Below are 27,622 nucleotides of genomic sequence, written 5' to 3' on the forward strand. Positions count from 1 at the left end.
TGTACCAATGCTCCTCTCCATGATATCCTCCACCACTACTGGCATCTTCTGCTGGGTGACAAATGCACCACTATCACTGGTATTGCTCCTGGAGGGTACAACTGCACCAGCAGCCAGTCAGAGCTACCTGATGCAGGTGGACCAGATAGGGCAGGTGCACTGACAGGTTGTGAACCAAAAGTGCGGGGTATCGGTTTTGTCATCTGTGAAAGTATGGGGCTGTGCCACAGTAGTCTATCTACCTCTTTGTGCAGTTGGTCATTTCTTTTTCAGCAGCAAGGTATGCAAACAACAGAATGTTAATAAATTACAACCCCCCCCCCAAAAACAAAAGAGAAAAAAGAGAGAGAGGGTGAGAGCAGGCAAAATAAGAAATAATAAGATACAAGGTATGTCACATTACTATATTTTTGATACATTTTATTTGGCAATATATAAATATTTATAAGAATTTACACCTTTGTCACATCGATATATGATAGAAAGGTATTAGTATACCATAAAATGCACAAATATCACTTCTATGATATAACAAAGCACAGCCTTTATTTCCATATGACAGAAAGGTACATGATATGCTTTCAGATGTAATAATAGCAATTACCATAAAGAGTTGTTCCTGACATACTATTTTAGAAGTACTTATCTAGGAGTAATAAGTAATTGCTGCTTCTGGATATTGAACCCACACACATTTAATCTGGTGTTCTCACTGCCTAATGCAAACAGCAAGAGTTATTGGGGAAGGCATGCACACTTGAGATCAAGGTTGAGGTATGCCTGATCAAGATGCTAGTGACTGAGAGAATGAAATGAAATGAAATTTCTCTCTTGAATGTGGACCTGAGTCATACTTACCCCGTGCCTCTCTGAGGTGAGCTAATCTCTTCTGCACACATCATGGTTTGCAGCTATTTTCTCTGAAGCTGTACAGTATGAAAAGAGAAGAAATATATTTGAAAGCATAATGAGTAACTGCATTGGCTGGCTAGATCATTAATGTCATATCATAGATGGATAATGGGTCAGTATGCTTTCTGCAGTCCTAAATTCATCCTCTAATCAGCTTAGGAGGTCATGTTTGCACTTCTTAAGGTCACTATAGTGGTGATGACTGTTTCCTAGTGGGTGGAATGCCAGTTGCACTAGAGAAAGCCTTGGCTAAGCTACTTCAAGCCTCAACCTTATATTGAGACCTGGTATAACCTCCCTGAAGCAACCTACAGCTGTAACACTTCACGAGGAGTGCCACAAATATCCTGGACTCCTCACCACCCCACCTTTGTGCTCTAAAAAGAAAGGAAAGACAGAAGCTCACATGTTGTTAGCAATAGTGACAGGGCTTGCTTTTTAAGCAGCACAATGGTATCACAAAATGTGATTAAAAATGTATTCAGACCACTTTCTGTAAAATTATCAGTTAAGTTCCCTCAAACCATGCATCAGCTGCCTTTTTTCCTGTAAGTAGATTGCACTTACACCTTGTAGCATAGAGAACGTTACCTGACAGGTGAGCTTTCTTCACTGTGTACTATTCAGAGTGCAGACAGCAGTGCAATTCCATCATGGCATTGTATGCACTACATGAGGCAGCCAAAACTAAGTTTTTAACTTTTCACTAAGCCATGCAAGTACATTTTATGTTTCCAAGCAGTGCACAAATGCAGAGGGCAATATTTATTAGAAGCAGTCACACAACTGTTTTGGGGATAGCAAGCTGAAACAACATGAAATGAGTCGCAGTGTTTATCTAGGAATGAGCAATGCTACTAATGCATTACACTGATACATTCAGCCTTCTCACATCTCCTTACCGCATTAGTACTATCATGTATGTCTCATAACATCAGTACTTTAGCTAATACAACGGGAATGGAGAATGGCACAAGGAACAGCAGAAATGCTGTTCCTTACCTTAAATACCCCTTCAAATTGGATAATCACAATCCACCTTGTTCTATTGGAAAAATCAGCTTATCCCACTTAACTCTTGCCATCTCCCCCTCCTAAAGAAAATGTTTCAGCTATTTATTAATTGCTATCCACAAGTTTGTCTCTGTTAATCAAAATATGCCTGACCTGTGTATGAGATTAAAGGGTCTAAAAACATTTTAACTGCTTGTATTTTACTATCCATATCAATATAACAGAGCTTCTAATTTCTCGTTTTTTGTATTATCTTTTCTTTAGTCTCTTCTCATATATCCTTAGCTGCCATACCTGAATCATTTTAATCATATTTCTAAATATTTCATTTTTTCATGTACCCATAAATATGGATATTGTTAACCAATTTGTGTGTGGGTACATAATTTACTGCTATTGCCTTAGTTTTAGCTTCATTAATTTTGTATCCCCAAAATATTTGAAACTGTCTTGAATGTTATACAACACTATACTGTCCTTTTCTGGTTTTATCAGCTACAAAATAATACCATCAGCAAATAGAGCCAGCTTTTTTACTACCATACCAATTATATCCTTGAATATCCGAGTCCCTAATTTTCTTTGCCAATGGTTCAAATATAATGCAAATAACATAGGGGGAAGAAGGCACCCCTGCCATGTTTCTCTGCTCAAGCAGAAATTATCAGAGAGGATCTCACCCATTTTAATTTTCACTTTTGATCCTTCATATATTTTGCTAATCAGCCTTATAATTTTATCAGGAAATGCAAATGCTTCCATTGCCCTGCTCATAAAATCCCAGCTTACTCTGTCAAATGCATTCTCTGCATCAAAGCACTCTGACAACAGTGGTATTTTCTTACATTTGCTTTCCCTCTGGATCATCAGTTTTCTGTTAATGTTGTCAAATATTTGCCTATATTACACAAAACCACATTGATCCATATGAATCAATTCTGGCATCACTTTTGCCATTATTTTAGCCGTTATAGGCATAAACACTTTATAATCATGGTTTAGTATTGAAAAGGGCCTGTATGAGGCTGGATCTGATGGATCTTTATCCTCTTTAGTTATTACAGCTACCACCACTTTCTTTCAGGATGTTGGTACTTCTTCCTTTTAAAATATTGTTAAATAAGACCTTCCAAATCTTTATCATTTTTCCCTTGTAGCTTCCAAATATCCACAGGAATACCATCTATTCTTCGGGAATTTCCTGGTAGATTGGTTATACATCACCATTTTAAATCATTTCCTGTTATCCTAACAGTTAGTAATTGAGCCTCCACTACCTCTAACCTTGGCAAATTTAATTATTACATAAACATTTCCATTTGTACTTTTCCTTGCTTTCCATATTTCTCTGCTTTATACAGACTTACATAGAATTTATGAGATATCTCTAATACCTCTACAGGATATCTTGTTATCTTCCTTGTTATAGACTCCCTAAGCTCGGCAACAGCTTTTTCTACTTTTTGTTGCCTGAGTCATTGTGCTAAAAGGTTTTGTGCTCTAGTGTTATGATAAAAAAACAATAGCAAGCTTTCTAAATTCATGGATATTATCAATGTAGTCATGGATCTCTGTTTGCCCATTGAATGATAAAACATCAAATGGTATATATCAGTGAACATGCTGTTCATCAAGCTGTTCTGATTAAGATCTCATTATGGTAAGGATAGGGAAATTTGCCATTTCCCCTACTGTAGTGTGATCTCAGAGTTGGTATATATAATTATAGGGTGGTGCCCCCCTATACCAGCCCCACGTGAGCAGGTTTCAGTGAACAGCATTTACAATGTAATAGTGTTCAATAATTTTATCATTCAATGGGAGAACATAGACCTCATCAGTCATGCACATCCAGGCATGACTGCCACACAGTTTGCAACATGTAATAAAGAAATAGTGCTTAGGTACATATGTATTTATGAATTTCATCATGGTTGATATTTATGTCCACCCTGTTTGTCATTTTTCCTTTGCCCATGTTGTAGAGTGTGTGTGTGTACTTTATCTTTCAATGTAAAAAACGGCAACCTCTTCCAAAAACCAACTCCGTACAAAAAGAGGAACACCAAGGAGAAGCGGTCCAAAAGTCTAAAACTTTTTATTCACAAAAGATATAAAATTTATGAACGCTATTATGAAATCATGCGTTTTCGTCCTCCATGGACTTCATCAGATGCACTCAGTAAAACAACTGCTAGTTTATATACATTCACGTCATTACCCTAACCAATCATAAAATCCATTCAATTAGGTTTTGAACTGTTAAATCTCCTTAGTTCATATGATAATTTATATAAAATACAATTCATAATACTTGTTTCCAAAATTACTACATTATTTTAAAATTTTAAAAATGTTAAAAATGCTTTATTATTTCAAGTTTATTCAGGATGATTAATACTTTACAAGTGTCCTTTACAAATACATATTGTTTTATACAAGTATGTTGCCACCTGGTGGTTTGTTTAGGTAAATTTCATTCCTTACTTGCTTTTAATTTTAATAATGGCTGAATCGAAATGTATTCGTTCAGTCCTGGATCTTTGTTTGCCTCAAGCACTAATTGCCACCATAACTCTCTATAGCCTATACATTCCTCCCATGGGCCACCCCTCAGTTCCTTTTTAATTTGTTCTAAAACAAAGAATCTAAATTTATATTCTTCACATACTGTGGTGTGCCTATATAATGCATTTGTACCCTTGCATTTTTTTATGTCGTACATATGTTCATATATACGTCTTCTCATAGTTCTTTCTGTTTTTCCGACGTAAAATGATGTGCACGTAATGCACAAGGCTAGGTACACCAATCCCCTGGACTCACAATTAAAGTACCCCCTACTATTTAACCAAAATTGTCTGCTTGCTATGAATATTCTTTCTTTGTTTATAACGTATTCACATTGGTTGCAGGAGCCGCATTTGTATGTGCCTGTTCTACCTGAATTTGCTCTATCACCTGTCCTGCCTTTTTTGTTCTTTCCATTCTCCAAAATGTGTTTAATACTTTCTGAATTTCTAAACACTACTCTGGGAGGTATACCAGAAAGTCCTTTTAAATCTGTCAATGTATTAAATTTCCCCCATTCCTTTTGAAATACTTCTTTCACTTTTATGTTTAAGGCATTGTATTCCAAAACCAGGGCTTGTTGATAATTAGACGTGTTTTGTTTTGTATTATTTTGTTCTATTTCTTTTTCCCCTTTTATCGGTCTAAATCTTCCTTTCCTACCTGCCAAGACTTCTTCTTTTATTTTGTTAATAAAGTCTTTGGGGTAACCCCTTTCCAAGAACAAACTCATTAACATATCGCATTCTGTTAGGAAGTCTGAATCCAAGCTTGACATCCTTGAACCCCTAACCAATTGCCCCTTCACCAAATTCTTCTTACAAAAAGTAGGGTGCCCACTGTCGTAATGCAAAAACAAATTAACATAGGACTTTTTCCTATGTACTCTGGTTTCAAAAGAATTTTCTTTTTTCATTATTTCCACGTCTAAATAAGTAATTTTCTCATAAGATTAGGTATAAGTAAATTTGAGAAAGTCAGTGGTTTGCCCTATATATTTGATGAATTCCTCAAGTTTGTCATTGCTTCCCTTCCAAAATATTATAATATCATCTAAAAACCTCTTATACAACTTACAATATATTCAGATTTAAAAATATGTCTTTCCTCCCAGTTCGCAAGGACTAGGTTAGCAAATGTGGGGGCGCAAACTGCACCCATCGCTACCCCTTGAATCTGTTGAAAGTATTCACCATTATATATCAAGAAATTGTTCCTTAGTATTATGTCCATTAAGCTTGTGCATGCTATTTTATCCACATGTGAAAGCTTTCCATCCCCAAACACTTCCTCCTCAAACATCATAATTCCTTCATTATAGGGAATGGAACCAAAAAGATCCACTACATCTATCGTCACAAAGATTATCTCCCTATCAAAAACATCCGGGACTAAACTTCTTAAGAGATCCCATGAATCCTTAAGTATATTTTCTTTGTTTGTCCATATATGCTTAGCCTTCACATCCACAAACCTGGCCAATGGTGTTGTTTTTGAGCCACTTGCTGATACAATGGGTCTGGGGGGTGGATTTTCCTCATCCTTATGTATTTTCGGTGTGCCAAAAATAATGGGGATCCTAGGTTTCTCTTTTTTCAAAAATGAAAGTATTTTAAAATCTATAACATTTTCCGTAATCATACCATCCAATTTAATGTCTATATTCCTGTAAGCCAGGTTAATTTCATTTCTTGAGACCACTTTATATTTACTTTCATTCCTTAATATATCATTCATTCTGCCCTCATATTCCATGGCATCCATAATTACAATCCCACCCCCCTTATTAACAAAATAAAAGAAGAAGTCTTGGCAGGTAGGAAAGGAAGATTTAGACCGATAAAAGGGGAAAAAGAAATAGAACAAAATAATACAAAACAAAACACGTCTAATTATCAACAAGCCCTGGTTTTGGAATACAATGCCTTAAACATAAAAGTGAAAGAAGTATTTCAAAAGGAATGGGGGAAATTTAATACATTGACAGATTTAAAAGGACTTTCTGGTATACCTCCCAGAGTAGTGTTTAGAAATTCAGAAAGTATTAAACACATTTTGGAGAATGGGAAGAACAAAAAAGGCAGGACAGGTGATAGAGCAAATTCAGGTAGAACAGGCACATACAAATGCGGCTCCTGCAACCAATGTGAATACGTTATAAACAAAGAAAGAATATTCATAGCAAGCAGACAATTTTGGTTAAATAGTAGGGGGTACTTTAATTGTGAGTCCAGGGATTGGTGTACCTAGCCTTGTGCATTACGTGCACATCATTTTACGTCAGAAAACAGAAAGAACTATGAGAAGACGTATATATGAACATACAAATGCATTATATAGGCACACCACAGTATGTGAAGAATATAAATTTAGATTCTTTGTTTTAGAACAAATTAAAAGGAACTGAGGGTGGCCCATGGGAGGAATGTATAGGCTATAGAGAGTTATGGTGGCAATTAGTGCTTGAGGCAAACAAAGATCCAGGACTGAACGAATACATTTCGATTCAGCCATTATTAAAATTAAAAGCAAGTAAGGAATGAAATTTACCTAAACAAACCACCAGGTGGCAACACACTTGTATAAAACAATATGTATTTGTAAAGGACACTTGTAAAGTATTAATCATCCTGAATAAACTTGAAATAATAAAGCATTTTAACATTTTAAAATTTTAAAATAATGTAGTAATTTTGGAAACAAGTATTATGAATTGTATTTTATATAAATTATCACATGAACTAAGGAGATTTAACAGTTCAAAACCTAATTGAATGGATTTTATGATTGGTTAGGGTAATGACGTGAATGTATATAAACTAGCAGTTGTTTTACTGAGTGCATCTGATGAAGTCCATGGAGGACGAAAACGCATGATTTCATAATAGCGTTCATAAATTTTATATCTTTTGTGAATAAAAAGTTTTAGACTTTTGGACCGCTTCTCCTTGGTGTTCCTCTTTTTGTACGGAGTGTACTTTATCTTTACTTACTGTCTATTTCTAACATTTGTCTGTCATGTGTTATGATATTTGTTTTATGTGTATACTGTACGTCATTGCCTTCTCCTCCTCTTTCCCTGTCTTTTCATTTCCTTCTATTATTAAAAAACTAAACTAAAGGAAAATAAAATAAAACACAATAAAATAAAATAAATAAAAAAATCCCTCAAAAAAATACCCATGCCCATCTAACTATCCTTCAGGTTTTTCTATGCCGGCATACCTCCTGTGTGTCCCTCTTCTTCACCCGTACCCCACATCTGCTTTTCTATCCCCCTATTTCTTTGGGTGTGTAAATTACTTGTGTTCCCTCCACATGTCCTGCACCCACTGTTAGCTACTATCAGCACCCAACCTATTTCTCTGTTAAGCTCAGTCAAATGTGATACTGTTACTCAGATTCTACCTTGTTAGATGTTATATTTTTTTCTTTTGAAATGTAAAGATGGAAGCAAAACAGTTTCAAATCTTAAAAGCAACAGCTACAGGAAATCTTGCTTGGGACTTTCAAAATACAGAGGCAGGCTCTTAATTCAAATTAGTCAGTAATGGATTCACTATACTCTCCCTGGGATTCAATCAACTCCATGCAGGAATAGTGCTATTCCTGCAAGGAGTAAACTGTGTTTGTGTCTGCACAGCCCTAACAGCAGCACGCCTTCCATATTCATGAAGGCGCACCACTGGTAAGGGCTGTATGGACACGAACAGTGAACGAGTGCAGGTGGCATGTTCTAGCACTGCTTGCACAGTTAACATGTTTCCTGCACTCAGAAAGTGCCATACGGCACTTTCAAAAAGTAATGTGGCATAATATTAGAGAATTTATCTAATATTATGCCAGTATTTCAGTGTCCGTGGACACTGAAATTAAATAAATGAGCATTTCAGTGTCTGAGAACACAGAAATACATAGGGGAGCAGGAAAGCAATGCAGGGGTTGTGTGACAGGTTCTGTGACACACTCACTGCATTGTAAAAGTGTCTGACACCTCGCAAACTGTTAAAGCAGGAAATGTAGACAAAAGCACAAATAATGGGGGGATAAAGCCCCAAAATAGGGACACTTCATAAATATTGCTCTTACAAACTTAGAAGGTTGATAAAACACAGGTTATGCATTAGCATGAATTTCCAAAGGATAGAAGTCTGAAAGTCAAATGTATGCCATTATTTCCTGACTGCAGTCCATGTGGAGAAAGGCAGAAATAATGGGGGGAAAAAGCCTTAAAATAGGGACACTTCATAAATATTGCTCTTACAAACTTAGAAGGTTGATAAAAAACAGGTTATGCATTAGCATGAATTTCCGAAGGATAGAAGTCTGACGGTAAAACGTATGTCATTATTTCCTGACTTCAGTCCATGTGGACAATGGCACAAATAATGGGGGAACAAAGCTCTAAAAAATAGGGACCCTTCATAAATATTGCCCTTACAAACTTAGAAAATTGATAGAAAACAGGTTATGCATTAGCATGAATTTCCGAAGGATAGAAGTCTGAATGTTAAATGTATGCCATTATTTCCTGACTGCAGTCCTCAATGACTTGTCAGAAAACAACAATACTCACTATATAATATAATATAATAATATAATAATAATATAATTATTTTTTTTTCCATACTAAGGAATGTTTAAGTGTAGCTGAGTGGGTGGGTGCGTTATGGCCCTCCGCTTAGCATTGCTGAAACATCCCATAGGAGATAAATAAAAATATACAACTAAAATTTGCAAGCTAAGATAGTGTAGTGGTTAGAGTCCTGACATTACATGTAGGTGCTCAAAGTTTGAGTGTCAAGACAGGCAAGTTATTTTTTTATGTGGGAAAGCAGTGTTAAAATATTTTTTTCAACTTAACTTATGTAGTAACTGTTTTTTGTCAACCAGGGTAGTATAGCTGATGTAAAATGTAAGTGTGAGTGCATATAACATGTGACACCACCCATGTATACACAAGTATCCCATACAGTATAGTCACATCCCTTGCTAATATAATGAAAGCACATAGAGGGATGTCATGTAAAGTAAATTATGTACAATGAATACATTAAGTCATTATTCTGATATTTTCTAAAAATGAATAGTGAGCAATGGTTAGCAATTCTCAGCTACACTTACCAGGTGTAAGCATCTCTTTGACATGAATGCTAAGAAGCAAGTAGCTCAGCTAAGTAGATTTGTGCACTGTTAAGCAGTGCTCAGCAATTACCCATTTAAGCACTGTTCAACTCAGCTTAGTGGATGTGCTTTTTGCTTAGCAGAGCTTAACATGTTCAAAATGGTCCAATGACCATAAAGGGTGGGAATATCACTTTATTTAAACACCACAGGTGGGAATACGCCCAGAATATGTAATAGTCTGTTCAGGTACTATGGCTGGTGTATGTGAAGGAACTCACTTTTTGGCACAGCGCTGGAGCATTCAGGAGTCCAGGGTTATGGCTGGACTTCTTGTAGAAAACCATGAGGAGAAACTGCTGCAGGGCCAGTGCCAGGGCTCACAATATAAAGTGGAGGCCTGTGACTTCTTGCATGTGATCTCACCGTTGCTACTGGCATACCCTGGACTGTTGAGCAGGTATGGCATCACAATGCTGACGTACAGTGGAGTAAGGAGGCATTCTTGGCCCAGTGGATCCAAGATGGACTAGAACAGAATGCTCCATTATTGAGTAAGTACCATTATCAAGTAGTTTGTAGCAAATACTGGCCTGAGAATGTGATAGACAGGTATGCATAATGTTTGCTTTTCTCCCCTACAGCTGCAGCAGAGAGGGCTAGTAACATAGAAGCCCATACCAACAGAATGCTCAGGCGGCACTGACAGGCTGGTGAGTACAAATCTATTTTGCATATATTGTTCAAATAGCTAAGAAGGAGTATATTGCTTACTGCTAATAGGTATACTGTTGCTGTGTGAACTGAATAAATAAAAAAGTTTGACCGACTAATACTGATGTGTAATAAAGATACCTTCAAAAAACTGTCATGTTTATTCTGGTATGTTGTTGTAGAAATATAGAATGTATACAGGTTAATCACAGCAAATATGGCTGTGATAGCATACATTAACTGAGGTTGTTCTGTGAACCAGCTGTTATGAAAAACTGTAGATGGTGGAGCTGTAAAACAAGATATAACTGAAATGTGAAATATATATTGCACTAAGTTCCTAACCCTGAATAGTAATGTGTAAAGTTTCAAAGTGTGTTCCATCCAGCATTGCCTTGTGTTATCCTTTGCTTTCCAGATTGTAGTAATCCAAAGGATTAATGCACAGTACAATAACTATCTGTCACGCATGCATTACAGGATTACAAGTTCAGACTGTCTAGCCAAGAGACTATTAGGAAGAAATCAGTGAATCGTAGAGCAACAGTTACCTAGTAGCTCAGTGTGATGAGAAATAGCTTAGTTGTTAATTTTACACACACAGACATGGTTTGAATTCGTGGAAAGAGTAGTACTAAGATGTATGCATATCTACACACAAGGAATCAGGAATATATGTAAAAACAGTCAGGTAGTATTAACATATATTTTCCCCACAGGTTTTACAGGTAAGGAAATGTTGGTAGTAGCTGTATTAAGGGTATACTAATAAACTATGTAGAACTGTTCAACTGTCCCACCACATGCCAGCAAATGACAGCAGGATAGGTGCATACAACATGCACTCTTCCCGATACATGTCTCTCAAGTGTCATGCTGTCATGGCTAGTGGTCACTACTGCCAATAACCCTTGACACAGATAGGAAACCAGTTGAAGTATGCCAGTAGCACACTCACATAACACCAGTTCAAGGTACCCCTCCTGTGCCAGATATGTAACCCTGATATGTACAAGTCCCCTCTAGGCATGTACCCAGAGTTGTCACAGTTTACATCATACCATTCCAGGCTGACATTTAACAGATATATTTGTGCTACAGAAGCTATGAGCCATAGGCAGATGTAAAGTGAGGGCAGACCCATAAAGTATTGAGAAGTACTGTTGTGGAAAATAGAAGCATAGACAGTTGTTAATAGATTTTTTGTCTCCACCCCCACCCCTCATCTGGATCAATACTATAATTTATATACTATGGGTATGTTTTTCTCCAACCCTAATGTTGGGACTTGTGTTCTATTATTGTTCATATATTTGATTGGCTGTATGTTAACATGCCTTTTTCAAATACCATTGTTGGTGGCCTATTGCCATCAGTGTTACTTGCATGCTGTTACAATGCATACTATTGTTCCATTTATGCATGTTTTTATTTGCTATGCAACTGTTTCCAATCTGTTTTATGGGGTTAATTGGAACACCCATGCATGCTGTTATAACTAATTCTGAAATGTGTGATTCATGATTAACCAACATATTTTTTAAAACCTCAACACTATAGCACATTTGGGAAGGCAGATCCCAGTGGATCCACCTGTCCCACCTCATCCGGCCATGGCACCAGGCCCCAGTATGACAACAGTCATTCAGCATAAGGGGGAATTATATATCTGTAGTACTGTCATATACATACATATGTATATATATATATATATATATATATATATATATATATATATATATATATATATGTGTGTGTGTGTGTGTGTGTGTGTGTGTGTGTGTATTTGTGTATATATGTATATACATATATATAGATATAGATTTTATATATATATATATATATATATATATATATATATACATATACATATAGATAACTCTCTCTTTATATATATATATATATATATATATATATATATATATATATATATATATATGTATATACATATATATATATGTATGTATATATTTTTTTATGCATACATAGCTATATAGACAGATAATCAACCTCTTACTGCAACACATCTGCCAAAAGCCCAACAAATGAGGGGGATAAAGGGCAAACAATAGTGACATCTTTGAAATATGGCTGTCATACATGTAGAAGTCTGCTTGAGTGGCATGGTGTGCTTTAACATACAGTGGTAGATAGATTCTAGGTCTAAAAAACAAATGAATGTCATTATTTACTGATGTCAATGCTCACATCATCCCACTGATTTCTCAGAAAGCCACAACTGTTGCGGCCAACAGACAAAACATATGAGCCTCGCATCAGGACAGTGTCTAGACATCTGGATATTGAAGAGGTATGACCATAGTCATGTAACAGATTTGAAAAACCCATGACAGCTGCCAACCATGTCACCCAGCACCTTCTGAACCACAGTAAGACAAACATGACACTAACCCAAATCAGCTCTGTGCAATTACCCATGTATATCCAAATATATCATGCCCTACAAGAATGGAACTGTAGGGAAAAGCAGTTAGTGGTACATAAATATCCACCCACAACCATTTGCACCACAGTCTTAGCAACATACCAGTGCCTAAAATGAACTCTAGAGTAGAATGACTGAACGAACATATCCTGTTTCCCAGTCACACACTACACTGACATATACTGGCCCAACTCACAGTGTACTGGGAATCCTGAGGTGTTACAGGACATTTCTCAGTCTGCCCCTTCAAACATACACACCTGATAGACCACCTGCAGCCATAGCAGCATGCACAGTAAGATAGAAAAAGGATCTGTGGCACTAACATCTGCTACTCTCCCTACTCAGCCAAACATCTACACACAACACTGCTACACAATCTTGGCAGTTGCTTCACCATGGCCTGACATACATAACTCTCATATGTACAGATTTTCACAGAAAGTCGAGGGTGTGAGACAATATTCACAGCCACTACCGCATAACACTTCCAGGAGTCTGCTAAGTCAATGGGATGATACCTTGAGTGTAGTCACAAAATTATGATATGACATACCTCTGGCTCTCTTACTGCAAGACATCTGGACAAAGCATGTCATACTTGGGGGCCACCGGGTCAGTCAAAAGGGATATATCTTACATAATGGTGTTACAATCTGAAACAGTTGCCAGTGTCACAGGCTTTGTTGTAACATAACATCCCTGAAGGATATGATGTCTGAAACACCAATGGATGTTAACAGTTACTAACTACAATCCGCACATTATCTTACAGCTTCCACAAAAACAGACATTGTCTGAGGAACAGACCAAACATAACAGGCAAACCTCTGGGCAGTCTGTAGACATCAGGACAGTGGAGAGGTATGTCAGAGACATATCACTGTCTGAAGTCAAGTCACACAGAAAATGCATGTCCAGATGAGCTCTGTTAAACTAGCAACCCTCTATCTGTATAACAGCACTACTAACTTACAATCTGTACCCAATTCTGGAGCTTTGTTCCCCATGTTGTTGGGCTGTCTCCACATGTCCTTTCCTGAGAGGTATTCCCACCTACACTCTATGATGCTGTAGCTTCCACACCTCCATAATGTCCCCCACACAGGCAAGGAAAAGGGGCAAAACACACATGAAGGCCGTAATTATAGCACTGTGTTGCTATGGCATTGGCAAATGGAAAGACAACACCGCTGCTCTGGATGCAAGTAGCAAGTGGAAGACACTGATTGATGCACACGCCATCACTTGCTCTTGAGCAGTACCTACAAAAGGCAAGCTGCTGCCTATGCAACACAGGTCACAACCCATCTCTACAAAGACAGATTGTGACTACACAAACCTAAACATTTGTATTGTTGTGAGGAAACTACTGACCACTATAATAGGTATGCCAATCAGTTAAGCTTGTAATGGAATGCAGAAGGGGGGATGCAATACTGTCAAATGAGACATTGAACACTAGGCCACAACAAGACGAGTTGAACTCATATGCTGCTGTCGAGCACCTATGGCCATTTCTGCTTGCCCTGCTTGCATTGACATGGAGCACATCTCTGGCCCCTGACTTACCCCAGCAAAGTTCAACTCATGTATGACAACTAATGGAGTCTCTGGTGTCCAGTACTGACTGTGTCACTGGTAGACCTGTTACTTGGGATGTTGTAATTATTCAGACATCACATGTGAATGCTACTCTGATACATATGCTTGTGTTGCAAATGTAAGAGATGTACATAGGGTATGTGCATATTACACAACAGGTGCAGATGTGTGTGTTGAACTGTATGTGATATACTAAGTCCATACCTGACAACTGTCCAGAGTTTTGTAGACTGACCACATGTCTGCCTCATATATGTAGTCAATGCTTCAGTCAGTTGTGTATTGTCTAGCACATCACTAAAAACCCATTAAATACTGAAGTTAGAACAAATTAGCATACATGTGATTGTCAGATGTCATATCCTGTAGAGTAAGATGCTGACATTTGTGCAGTCACTGACAGCTGCTTTTTAGCTGTGGAGAGCACACCAAACTTGCCAGGTCACCCATCCCATCATACATTTAGACTCCAAATGGAGCCCTGCAAAGCCACAGGAGGTGGAGTTCTGAACATTAGCATACACATACACATCTCTAGGCTGGCCAAACAGTATGATGCCAGGGTGACATCCTAAGTGCAGTTGACAGTTGTCAAAGCACCTACTCAAATCACAGCTAGCTACAGGTCTCCAACCATGATTATGTACACCCACCACACCTATTGGGACCTGCTGGAATCTGTCAAGATTCAGTTATCTACCCTGCTCCTGGGTGACTTCAAATACCCAAACATAGTGTGCATGACCTATGCCACCTGAACATGAATGCACAAAGATTTGTCAGCTTTGTCAAAGGCAGTGCAGTGGATCAGCCATTCAACACTTCTACAAAGGTGGAAATCTCATGTACCTGGTCCTAACCAACATGAGTAGCCACTGTAGTACTCTTACAGTGCCATCCCCTTGGTAATATATGACCACATAGCCATCACTGTTAAGGTCACCATCTCCCCTGCCCCCCTTTACAGTGTTAAACAGACTGAACTGTACACAAATTACTATAAATCCTCTCAGAGCAGGTATAAGTAGCTGTACAGCCAATGTCCCATTTGTTGGAAATAGCAGCAGTGTCCAGGCCCACACCACAACACTATGTGGGCACCTACATAGCTGTATGGACTCAGAAGTACCTGACAGGACAGCATCATCTCCCAGAAGATAGGGTAAATGCCTGTGGTGGACAGCAGCAATACACAAATACCATAATAGGTGGAAACAGTTGCTGGAAGGGCCAATAAGAAACAGGTGCCACATTGTGAGCAATGTCACCTTGGTCTGCTCAAGTAAATAAGGGCACAGGTGATGTACCCTAAAGCTGTCTTTGAGTGCAAATTGGACACAGCCACAAAGGCAAATCACTAGGCCTTCCACACATGTGTCTGCAATTCCAGAGGCAACACACAAATCTGCTCTGTAGTGGTGGTCATTAACACCACATGCACATATGGCATAGTGGAGGGAACCGGCTGCAGACAGTTGAAGTGTAAACACCACTACCCCTGTCCCCCTGAGTAGTACACATGTGCAAGTACAGCACCTGCCGCCCTTCCTTCATCACCAGGAAGCAGGTCCATAATGCCCTCTCAAAGGCAACACATAGAGGTCTTCATAGGCATTATATCATCACTGGCTGCATCCCACATGAGCACAGGCATGGGCTTTCAAATCCATTCCACACTGTAGTCAACCACAGCCTGAGCACCACTGTAATCCCATCTGCACAGAGGACAGCCAGTGTCATTCCTTAACACAAAGGTGGAGAAATCCACCAACCCAGCTAATATTAAGCACATCAGCCTAACTGGCCTGCTCTGCAAATCCATGGAAGGCAATATCAAGGACATTATGAAGAGGGACATCGGCAACATCACAATGCCTGGGCCCACACATCATGGTATTGTCAAAGGGAGATCAGGCCTGTTAAACCTGATTGACCCCTCTGCAGTGGTAAACAAACACAGGTATGAGGGGAAGATGGTGAACAATGCCTACCTTCACCTAGCCCAATCCTATTGCACTAATCCCCAGGTGGACAGGATGCATACCCATACACAGCTAGGCACCAATCTGTAGTTTACCAGATGGGTAGCTAACTGGCCCAATGATAGTATCCAGTCAGCCAAAGTAGTAGAACCCACCTCGCATAGTAGATTCATCCACAACAATGTACCCCAAGGATTGGTCTTGCGGCCTCTACTGTTTGAGACATATGTATCTGAGGTACAGGACAAAAGAAGTGGTTGTGGCTGACCAGGTGTACGGATGCCTGCAAGCTGCCCACTGTCTTACATTCTCCTACTGATGTGATAATCACCCAAGAGGCACTCACCCACTTATTGACTGGTACAAGAAGCATTACTGCAAACAGAAGGCCAGGAGAGGCATCATTCCCCCTAAGTATGACATTAATAAATTACTGAGCAAGCAATCAGGTGTGAGGCAACTTGTGCACTGAGGTTGGTAGCAACCTGGCAGGTTCCCACCATGTGGGCACCATTCTACGGAAGGCTGTCTACATGGCCCACCTCACAAATATGGGTATGTCATAGGTAGGCCATAGGTAGATGTAAAGTAAGGGCAGACCCTCTACAGTATTGAGCAGTACTGCTACAAAAATAGAAGTTTATGCAGTTGTTAACATACTTTTCTTGTCTCCCCCCACCCCTCATCTGCATCACTAATTATTAGTCATATAGTGCTGGTATATTTTTACCAAACCTAATGTTAACACATGTGTTCCATTATTGTTCATATAATCAGTTGGTTGCATGTTAACATACCTTGTTCAAATACCATTGTTGGCAACCTATTTGCTATCATTGTTACAGGCATGCTGCTACAATGATTACTGTTTTTCCAGTTATGCATGTATTCTGTTTGCTATGCAACTCTTTCACATCTGTTGTTTTGGGTTAATTTGAACACCCATGTATGCCTTTAAAAGTAATCTTGAAATGTTTTGTTCATGACTAAGCAGCATATCTTGGAAAACCTCAATACCATAGCACATTTGAGAAGGCCGATCCCAGCTGATCCATCTGTCCCACCCCATCTGGCAGCCACCCTGAAACTTCATCTTCTGCAGGCCGTACACCACCTAGGCATGGGCATGAAGATGAGCCTGTGATCCACCATCAGTTCTGGGGTATGGTGTGCAGTGTCATCTGCTCTGAGTTGGGTGGCCAGCAGCATCAGATGGAGGGCTGCCTGGTGCACCTTGAGGAGCAGGCTGCCCCTTTTGTCCAGCCCCCAGCACAGCCACTGTTGGGGCTGTGAAGGTGCAGTCATGACTACCTGCAGGTGAAGACGTCAGTCCCACCATATTCAAATGGGGGCTCATGAGCACCTGATTCCCAAACACCCTCCCTGTCCAAAGTGTTTATCCCCACGTGTCATACACCACCCCTGTCTACTGTCTTGTCTGTCTTATCTGTCTCCCTACCCAAGCTATCTCCCCAGACATACCTACAATCCTTTCCCAACACCCCACTCTCACCTTAACAAAGAAAAAAATGGCATCTGTCCTCAAAAAGATTATCATCCCATACATATCTGTCCATTTCCCACAGGTGTCCACTGGACACTTGTAATCAGGTCCAACTGGCTGGACAACACATTTCTGTTGTCCTCACCACTCTCACTGGGGTTTGAGTGCCCAAATTCATCTCCAAATTCTGTATAAATGCACATCTGTTGCTGTATTACAAATGGACAGCTATGGACCTTCCCTACACCCATCCTGCACATCCCTAGCTATCTTTCATATTGTTTTTCCCTCTGCATGCCACTTTCCCACCACTTTCCTATAATCCCTTTTCTTTTCTTTGTAAAGGGATTAGTGCAGGTGTTATTGGGAGTAAGTAGGAGTAAGTAAGCTTGCACGATGTTAAGTTAAGCCAAAATGGATTGAGCATCTCTACGGCTAACCATATCTTGTCATCGCTTAGCTTCACACAAACCTGTGCAAATCCACTGAAAGCCACTTAAAACGACTTTAATCACAATGTCTCTATCAGACAATGCTCTGCCTAGCAACAAAATAGCCACCCCTGCCAAGTCTTAAACCCAGGGCCCCATACACTATAATCTGAGCAATGTATCACTACACCATTTTAACAGAAGGCATGCGCTATGCTTTTTCAAACATACCATTCAGTAGAGTCATTCAACAGTAGGGAAAAAAGCTGTTTGGAATCTCAGGTTTTGTATATATACACATATGCAGATATATATATATATATATATATATATATATATATATATATATATATATATATATATATATGTGTGTATGGAGATACATATATATATATATATATATATATATATATATATATATATATATATATATATATATATATACACACACACACATATATATATATATATATATGTGTGTGTGTGTGTGTGTGTGTGTGTGTGTGTGTGTGTGTGTGTGTGTGTGTGTGTGTGTGTGTGTGTGTGTGTGTATATATATATATATATATATATATATATATATATATTTATTTATATACATAACATGTAGCGCAGTCATACCTCAGAACCATACTTCTCAACTTCTTAGTGAAAGACATCTGGGCAAAGGCTGTCAAAATGGGGGGACAATCGGCCAAACGTAGGGATGTACTTTAAATATTGCCATTAGAAATGTAGACAGTTGGAAGAATAACAGGGTTTGTTTCAGCATACATTTTCAGAAGGATATGAGGTCTGACACTGAAATATATGCCAACATTTACTGACAAAAATCCTCAAATTATCACAGTGATTTACCAGAGAAATACGAATAATTTGTGGACCAGACCAAAAATATGAGCAATAAACCTGGACATTCCGAAACAATCCTGACAGTTGACAGGTATAATCAGAACCCCATAATGCATCCACTTTGGACTAAGCCTGACAAAGTGGTTGGGGGATGCCATGAACATGGGGACATATCTGAAATACTTGACAAGATAAGCTGAGACAGTTGCTGCAGTAACACTGTCTGTTCTATCATTATTGACTGAAATAGCAGAAGTCCAAGACTCAATTGTTTCTCATTAGTTAGTGACTAAAATCCTCACATCATCCTAGTGATTTATCACAAATACACAACAGTTATGGGGACCAAACCAAAGATATGAGCCAGACAACTGGACATCCTACGAATATCTGGACATAGTATGACGTTAGGGAAACCACACTGACCTGCTAAGCATGTCACCAAGCACCATCCAAACTACAGTCAGACTGACACAACACTACCCCAAATCAGCTATGGGGAATTACACATGCAGTTCCAAATATATCAGGCACAGTAGTGAAAAACAGAGACCAGTGTGAAAGTGCATACCCACAATCAAATCCACCACAGTCACAGTGACATACTGGTAAGCCAAATGAACACTAGAATATAACGACTGTGTGAACAAAAATATCATGTTTGCCACTCACACACTACCCCTACATATACTGACCTAATTCACAGTGTAGTAGGAATCCTGAGGTGGTAAGGGGAATGTCTCAGTCTGCTCCTAAAAATATATACAGCTGGTAGACCACCAGAATCTGGAGTGCCATGCACAGTCAGATAGGAAAGAAGCCATGACACTTACATCTACCCCCACCCTAATCTACAACCTACACTGCTAGACAATCCTGATAGTCTGTTAACAATTTCCAGACATACACAGACCTCTCAACTCATTTACTGACTGCAATCCCCAGAGTTTGCTACTGATTTGCCAAGGACAAAACCTGTCTGAAAAACAGACCAAAAATATGAGACACACATCTACACATTCAGTGAAACTCTGTACAGTTGAGAGATATGCTCTGTAGGATTTGCCACTGTGTTATACAGGTGAACAGCAACAATGTGTACATGGGTGCAGTGTGTGCTAGGTGAAGAACCATCACCTACTAACACTACTCACGTATTCCAGAGGTGTATATTAGTAGTAACATTAAGTGGAAATGGCTGCACTACATGATGTTGAGGGCCTATCCAGAGTGTGTATGCTGTGGTCTGTTGATGTGTCATGAATGTCACCAGTTGGCTATTGTGAGGTCTGTGTAATGCCTTTTTGCCACCTCACCTGTATGTGCTTGTGTGTGTGTGTGTGTGTCCATGTGTGCATGTGTGTGTGTGTGTGTGTGTGTGTGTGTGTGTGTGTGTGTGTGTGTGTGTGTGTGTGTGTGTGTGCGCATGTGTGCATATGTGTGCATGTGTATGCATGTGTGTGTGTGTGTGTGTGTGTGTGTGTGTGTGTGTGTGTGTGTGTACCAGCAAACCTTATAGTGTATGTATTAATTTACATATGTTGTCTTCCCCCTCACAGGTGGACATGGTGGCCATGGTCTCTCCTGCTCAGAATCTGATGTCAGTGTCTCTGCAGACTCTGACCATGATGGTGGTCCTAGTAAGGCACAGGTGGGATTGTCAGGGGCTGAATCTGTGCCATCAGTTGGCATCCTACAGTTGTCTACAATGTCCCTGCACACAGTCAGAATGCCCACACATACCCTGTCCCCAGCAGCCACAGATAATGGACAGTTGGCAGGTGTTGGCATGGAATAGGCTAGTGCGGTGACAATGGCAAGTGTGAGTGTAGACACTAGCCATAGCCAGAGTGCAGGAGAGGTCCCACACAGGTGGGTGGACAGGGGTGCTCAAAGCAGGACTGCTGCCCATCAAGCCACTGTCACAAGTGCTACAGCATGTGTCACCAGACACATGTTTCAGGCTGTCATGGATGCACAGGCACGTAGTGAATGCAACACCAGACAAATACTCTAGGTCTTGGATGCAACTCTTCCTGGCTTACGTGATGACATATGTGACCTTGTTGAGGCCACACATCAAAATACCAAGGTCATAAATAGATGTTGAGGTGTGACCTTGGCAATCCTCGACCATGGAATGTATGTGCTGCAGTGTGTGGTGAGAGATGGGCGTCAGCCATGTGGAAGTAGGTCAGCACCAACATCAGCTGAAAGTCTACATGGCCATGCACCTTTGCACTCCTGTAGTGGCAGTCCCACCAGCAGTACCAAAGGGTGGGTGCTGTCCACACCACAACAGAGCAAACCATGGGCATGTGGTCCTGGCCGGTCCAGTCAGGGACATGAATCCAGCTGACAGCAGTGCAGTCACCATCAGGGAGTAGTACTGCATCTGGCCTTGGGCCTGGTGGCACCAGTGAGACCCCTGGAATGACCAGTTCACATGTCTGTGGCCAGAGATGGTGAACTGCAGACCCTGCCATGTACGGTCCACAGCTGTCCAACATACCCCTGTGTAGGGCAGCCACATGGTGTGACTGTTTGCATACAAACACACACAGCCAGGTCACCTCCAGACAGACAGACACACACACACACACACACACACACACACACACACACACACACACACACACACACACACACACACACACACACACACACACACACCACCTCTGCATGGCCCATTCATAGAACACGCCTCCAAACATGATGTCAACCATATGGCCCAGCCTAGGCTTCTGGCAAACCCACACCACACCCTGTGCATATGATGATACCTGTGCCACATCCCTGCCATCCATACCACTGATGCAGGGACATGCTAATATGGTTCTGAAGCACAGGGTGAATTAAGTACAATTTAGCTATGTAATGCTGTGCAATGTGCTGTCAGCTGGCATTTGTAATGGGTACACTTCAGAGTGTGTGTACCTTTTCAGCCATGATACATTATTGGTGTTCTTAAAACTAACTGAATGTAGTCTCACATGCTGTATTCTGTCTGTGTTCTACGTGTCTGTGTGTCAGCAGGAATTGGCCCTGTAGACATTGCCAATGAGGGGTATAGCAGAGTGGTAACACATTGATCATGTCAGAGCCGAGGTACAGCTGTATATGTACACATTTACCAGATTTGTGTAACAGTTATTACATGTGCCACAGAGTTTATAGGGCTGAGGGGTGTATACAGGTAAGTCTATGGTGGTTGATGTAAGCAGCCTTTGTAAAGTGGACAATGGTAAGTGTAGTAGGTGGAACACACCTCAGATTGGTAAAACCCATATCCACAGAGGATATTGTGTTGACAAAGCACACAAAGAATAGTGTTCCCACAAACACACACATATACACACACACACACACACACACACACACACACACACACACACACACACACACACACACACACACACACACACACACACACACACACACACACACACCCACAGGGTCCCAGTTTCCAGTTTTGGGTTTGGAACCCCTACCCACCTAGTTAGTGGTACTACAGTGTTAGGTGGTTATCGCAGGTGGCATAGAACTAATAGTATGATGACTGTTCCAAGGTACCTGTAAAGTGAATAACATCATCTGCCCTTGTAAGGTATGTCAATGGGGGGTGTACTGGGTGTGAAATGACTCATTAGACTGTCACCTACAAGTCTACAGACTCACAAACTCTGCTATACACACCAATGTACACACAATTACTAGTACTGACATTAGCAGCCCTGCCTACCATGTTATTCATTCCATACTGTTACATAGCTGTTGAATGTGGCACAGGGCTTATAGAGCTGAAGAGTGTCCAAAAATACCTCTATGGTGGATGTGAGCAGTGGCCCTTGGGATGTGTACATGAACAATGGCCTTTGTAAAGTGGACCTTGGAAGTGTACCGGGAGTATCATGGCCTAAAATTGTAAACCACAGCCACCCGATGGATATAGTTTTCACTCAAACACACACACACACACACACACACACACACACACACACACACACACACACACGCACACACACACACACACACACACACACTCAAACTGCCAGGACTGAGATTAGAACTCCTACCTATCTAGTTATGCTATGACAGCATTATGCATTTATCGCATGTGTCACAAAGCTTACAGGGTGAAGAGTGTCCCAAGGTAATTCCAAGGTGAGCAACATCACCGGGCCTTGTAAAGTATGGCAATGGGTGATATATTGGTTGAGAATGGACCCAAAATACTTGAACCTACAGTTATACACACTTACACAGTGGCGGCTAGTGACTTCAAATCAAAGTGGGGCTGCAGGAGACAGCTGAATGGGTAGGGTCAATGGGAAGGGGTACAGCCAACTAGAAAGGGGAGGGGCTATGCTCAAAACCACAAAAACTGTAACTTTAATTAAATACGCTACTCTGGGTGCCAAACCATCATTATGAGAGTCCAATCAAGACAAAATGAATTGTAGAAAAAATATTTCAATCCATTGGCTGCATGGCAGCTTACTTACTATCTAGATGGAAACAAAAAGGCATGAAAAAATAAATTACTTTTTAAATACATTACTGGAATGCCAGTCAAAATCAAGTACAAGAAAAACAAGCAGCACTCAACTCAAACCACTTCTTCTTGCACTGCAGTTCTAATTATAATTTATATTCAGCTTTATTAAAGTACCAAGTAACATGCTGAAAGTAGCAATCTCTGTGATACCCCCACTTGTAAAAATGTTTGTTATCCAAAAAAGACCTGCTGCCTGACAACAACTATCTACTTGTTTCATGGGGACAACATGATCAAAGTAAAAAATGAAAAGCAAACAAGAAACAAGCTCAAGATACATTGCTTAAAGGATTACTGCACAAATTATGGACCACACATGATAGATTGGCATTCTGTTTAGTTTATAGGTAAAGCCTGCAAAGATGACTTCAAGTCTCCAACAAATGTAATGAGCTTCTTAAAATAATGTAATCCTGTCCTTTATTACAAATACTGTCATATGCATTTCAATACCCAAGGCTTATACGTTATCTAGTTATGTAAGTTAAGTATTCTCTGCATGGCAACAACAGAAAAGCTTTCATTGTTGGCAGTTCTTTAACAGTATGCTTATTAAAGCTTACTTGCATCTTACAATCTCAGACAAGCTTAACTGATGGCCATTAAAGCATTGCTACTTAAACACAGAGCAACAGGCACTTTCTGAATAATAATAATCATAAATCAATAGTATAAAAATATGACAGAAACCAGAACATTCTGCAAAATCAAGGACAGATGAAAAGCTACTGTAGTACTTGTGTTTACCTTGGATGGGGGGATACTCTGCACATTTACATTGCGTAACTACTCCTTGCCTTGCTTGGACACATCCAGAGTCACTACATAGGAGAGCAGGGTGCAACAAGTATGTCATAACTTGAAATGTCTCTGGCTGACTGTGATGGCCCTGACACATTTGTCATAACTCTCAACCTCAGAGCAAGAAGTCTGGACAAAGCCATACATAGAAGTGGGACACCATGCATAAAAGTGGGACAAAGGCCCAAAAATAAGGACAATTTTTAAATATTGCTCTTATAAGCTTAGAAAGATAATACAATAGTAGATCTTGCATTAGTATGAATTTTCTGAAAGGTATGAAATCTGAAACTCAAATGTTTGTCATTATTTACTAACTTCAGTCTTTAATGATTTGCCACTAATTTCCCAAAAAAATCAATTTTATGAAAAACGGACCAAAAATGTGATGCAAAAATATAAAATCACCATACAATACAGCTGGGAACCTGTCAAAGAAGGGACACATTTTTAATATTAGTACTGCTAACCTGAGCAACTGACAAAATAAAAAAAAAATCTACATGCATTTCTGAAATAAAAGTAATCTATAACTCTGATTATTTGTTATTTATTAATTGTAAACCCTCCATGTTTTCTTCCAAAATTATTATCTCATCTTTCAAAAAAGATCCTTTACATGTAAAACAAAGTGGCACCTTCTCATCCTCCAAGATGAACCTGAACCTTAATTAAAACTCCTAGCTTTCTTGTTATGTGTAATGATTATAACTTAAGATTAAAGGTAGAAGGATTTTCCATCAGAAATAGGAAGAATATTTGCATCAAACCTCTCTGAGATTAATGAAGTTCCAGTTGGAAAGTGCAGCCGTTGTCAAGGACAGTTTGAAAAATGACACTAGCAGTACAAAGATAAAATTACAGCTGTTTCATAGCTGTGCTCAATAGTTACTCCTTCAGACAAAATCTGACAATCAAATTTAAACTTTTGACAAAAACCTGAAAGAGAGAAAATACCCAATGCATCAGAATTTTACAAACTGAGAATTTAATTGAAAAACATATATGCTTGGAGGATCACCCTACATAAAACAGAGAAATAAATACTGCAAAATTTAATCATGTAATATAGTATAAATTCATAGTGGCAAAGACCAACACCATGTGCATCAACTGGTGCTTACCGAGAACAACTGACTCAAACATTTGTGAAGCACAATTGACGTGCTGTGGCCACTTCTAGAGACAGACCTGGTAGAGTGTGAAATACAGATTAATAGAACGTTGAAGAAAACAGGGATGGATACAATATACACATTCAGCCAACAATGCCTGACAAAGTGGGCATTACAGGGAAATAATGTTGATTAGCCAGTCTTGTCTTTCACTCACTGGTCCTATTTCAAACATTTACTAACTGTCCTCCTAATCACTGGTTGCTGAACATAACTGGTAAATCTTCCAATCTGAGGAAACAAAGCTAATATTTAAAACTCTATCTTAACATTCATACCCTGACAATCCTGAACTATCTCCACTGACTTTTTTCTAACTGATATAAATGGAAATGTCAGTGCAACTTTATTGCGGTAGGAGAAGTGAAATTATTTTTGATAGGTCAACGCCATATACAATTTACACAATCTTCATCATTAGTAGACCTATATAGAACTAAAATATACAGAAGACATTCAATAAAAAAATCCACAACATCTCTGTTTCACATTATATTGACCAACTTTCCAGAAAGATTTAAATCACTAACAGTATAACCAAGCATACTCAGTGAGTGCACTTAGTGACCACTGGCCTATCCTTCCATGTTTGTCCTCAGGTAACAGTAAACCACCACCAAGTAAAACAAATGGTCATCCATTTCCAGCTATAATGGAGATCAGAGTATATAAACATCTTGCTTGAATAGACATGTCTCACTTACACAGTATCAACATCGCTAACACTGCTTACAGTATTTCATCTGAACACCTCTATCTGTTCCAAACAGCCTTTCCCCAGTAAATTGATACAGTCTCAGCACCAACACCTTCCACTTAAACAGATGGACTTTGCCTGGATAACTTTGAAAAGTACTAATTAATCTGCTAATAAGCAAATGCATTTAAATCTGAGAAACTTTGTAAGAAAGGTGGCTAAGAAACAAACCCAAATCAGACCGCAGTACAAACTGATAAAAGGCATGACTAGACAATTCCAGGTCATACTAATCAAAAATAAAACGATTGTCGGGCATAAAGAATATCCCTGTTTATAAATCCCTCTCAGCTCGCAAAATCCTCATTTCTCTTTAACCCTTCTACCGCTTCATCTTTCCCTCAGTAATCTCAGACTGTAATGCTCTTGGCAGTCGACCTAAATTTTGCATTAGAACTCTCCTTGCTAGATCGATGCTAGAGCTAGATCGATGCACAATCTCCTATTAAAATTACAGGACAGCAAGCTACGTACTTAGGAGGATGCTCACCTCCAGTGCTTTGCTCTGTCTTAAATACGCTTCCATATTTGCACAGCCTCATCCAAACTACATGTACTATCCTAACTGAATAAGTATGCTGCCTAATTGTTATAACCACACACACACACACACACACACACACACACACACACACACACACACACACACACACACACACCTTACCTGGGTCCGGAAAGTAATCCATTCAAAGCTCTAATCCGTCTCACACACCAAGCACTCCATTCTCTCAGCAAAGGGTCCAGAAAGCTGTAATCCATCTTGCAGCACTATTCCAACTCCATTCTACTCATAACAAACCCACGCTCGACGTAACTCTTCCCTGCAGGAGAACTTACCTCATTCCTGATTGGTTCTGCACTTGAATCCCTGCTTACTTCTCTCCCGATTGGTCCTGTCTGTGGCTCAAGCAGTCTGGAGCTCCTCTCTTCTGTGCATGGCATCTTGGGCATCTGCAGGGCAGAAAATACCTTCTCTGCATCTGGACTATCTGAGCGGCAGTCAGGGTTCGCAGAGATTCCTGGGCATCTGCGGGGCAGGGCAGTGTGTTCGCGCATGCACGGTAGCTGGTACTCCATGAAAATAGAAAAATATTATATATTATATTTTTAAAGTTTATGTTTAATGTTTTTATTTCTTTTTATTTCTAGGTGGGGGGGCTGCAGTCTGGCAGACCA

The sequence above is a fragment of the Protopterus annectens genome, chromosome 2.part0, assembly GCF_019279795.1.
Source record: "Protopterus annectens isolate FY-2018-M chromosome 2.part0, PAN1.0, whole genome shotgun sequence".
In the NCBI taxonomy this organism is placed as follows: Eukaryota; Metazoa; Chordata; order Ceratodontiformes; family Protopteridae; genus Protopterus; species Protopterus annectens.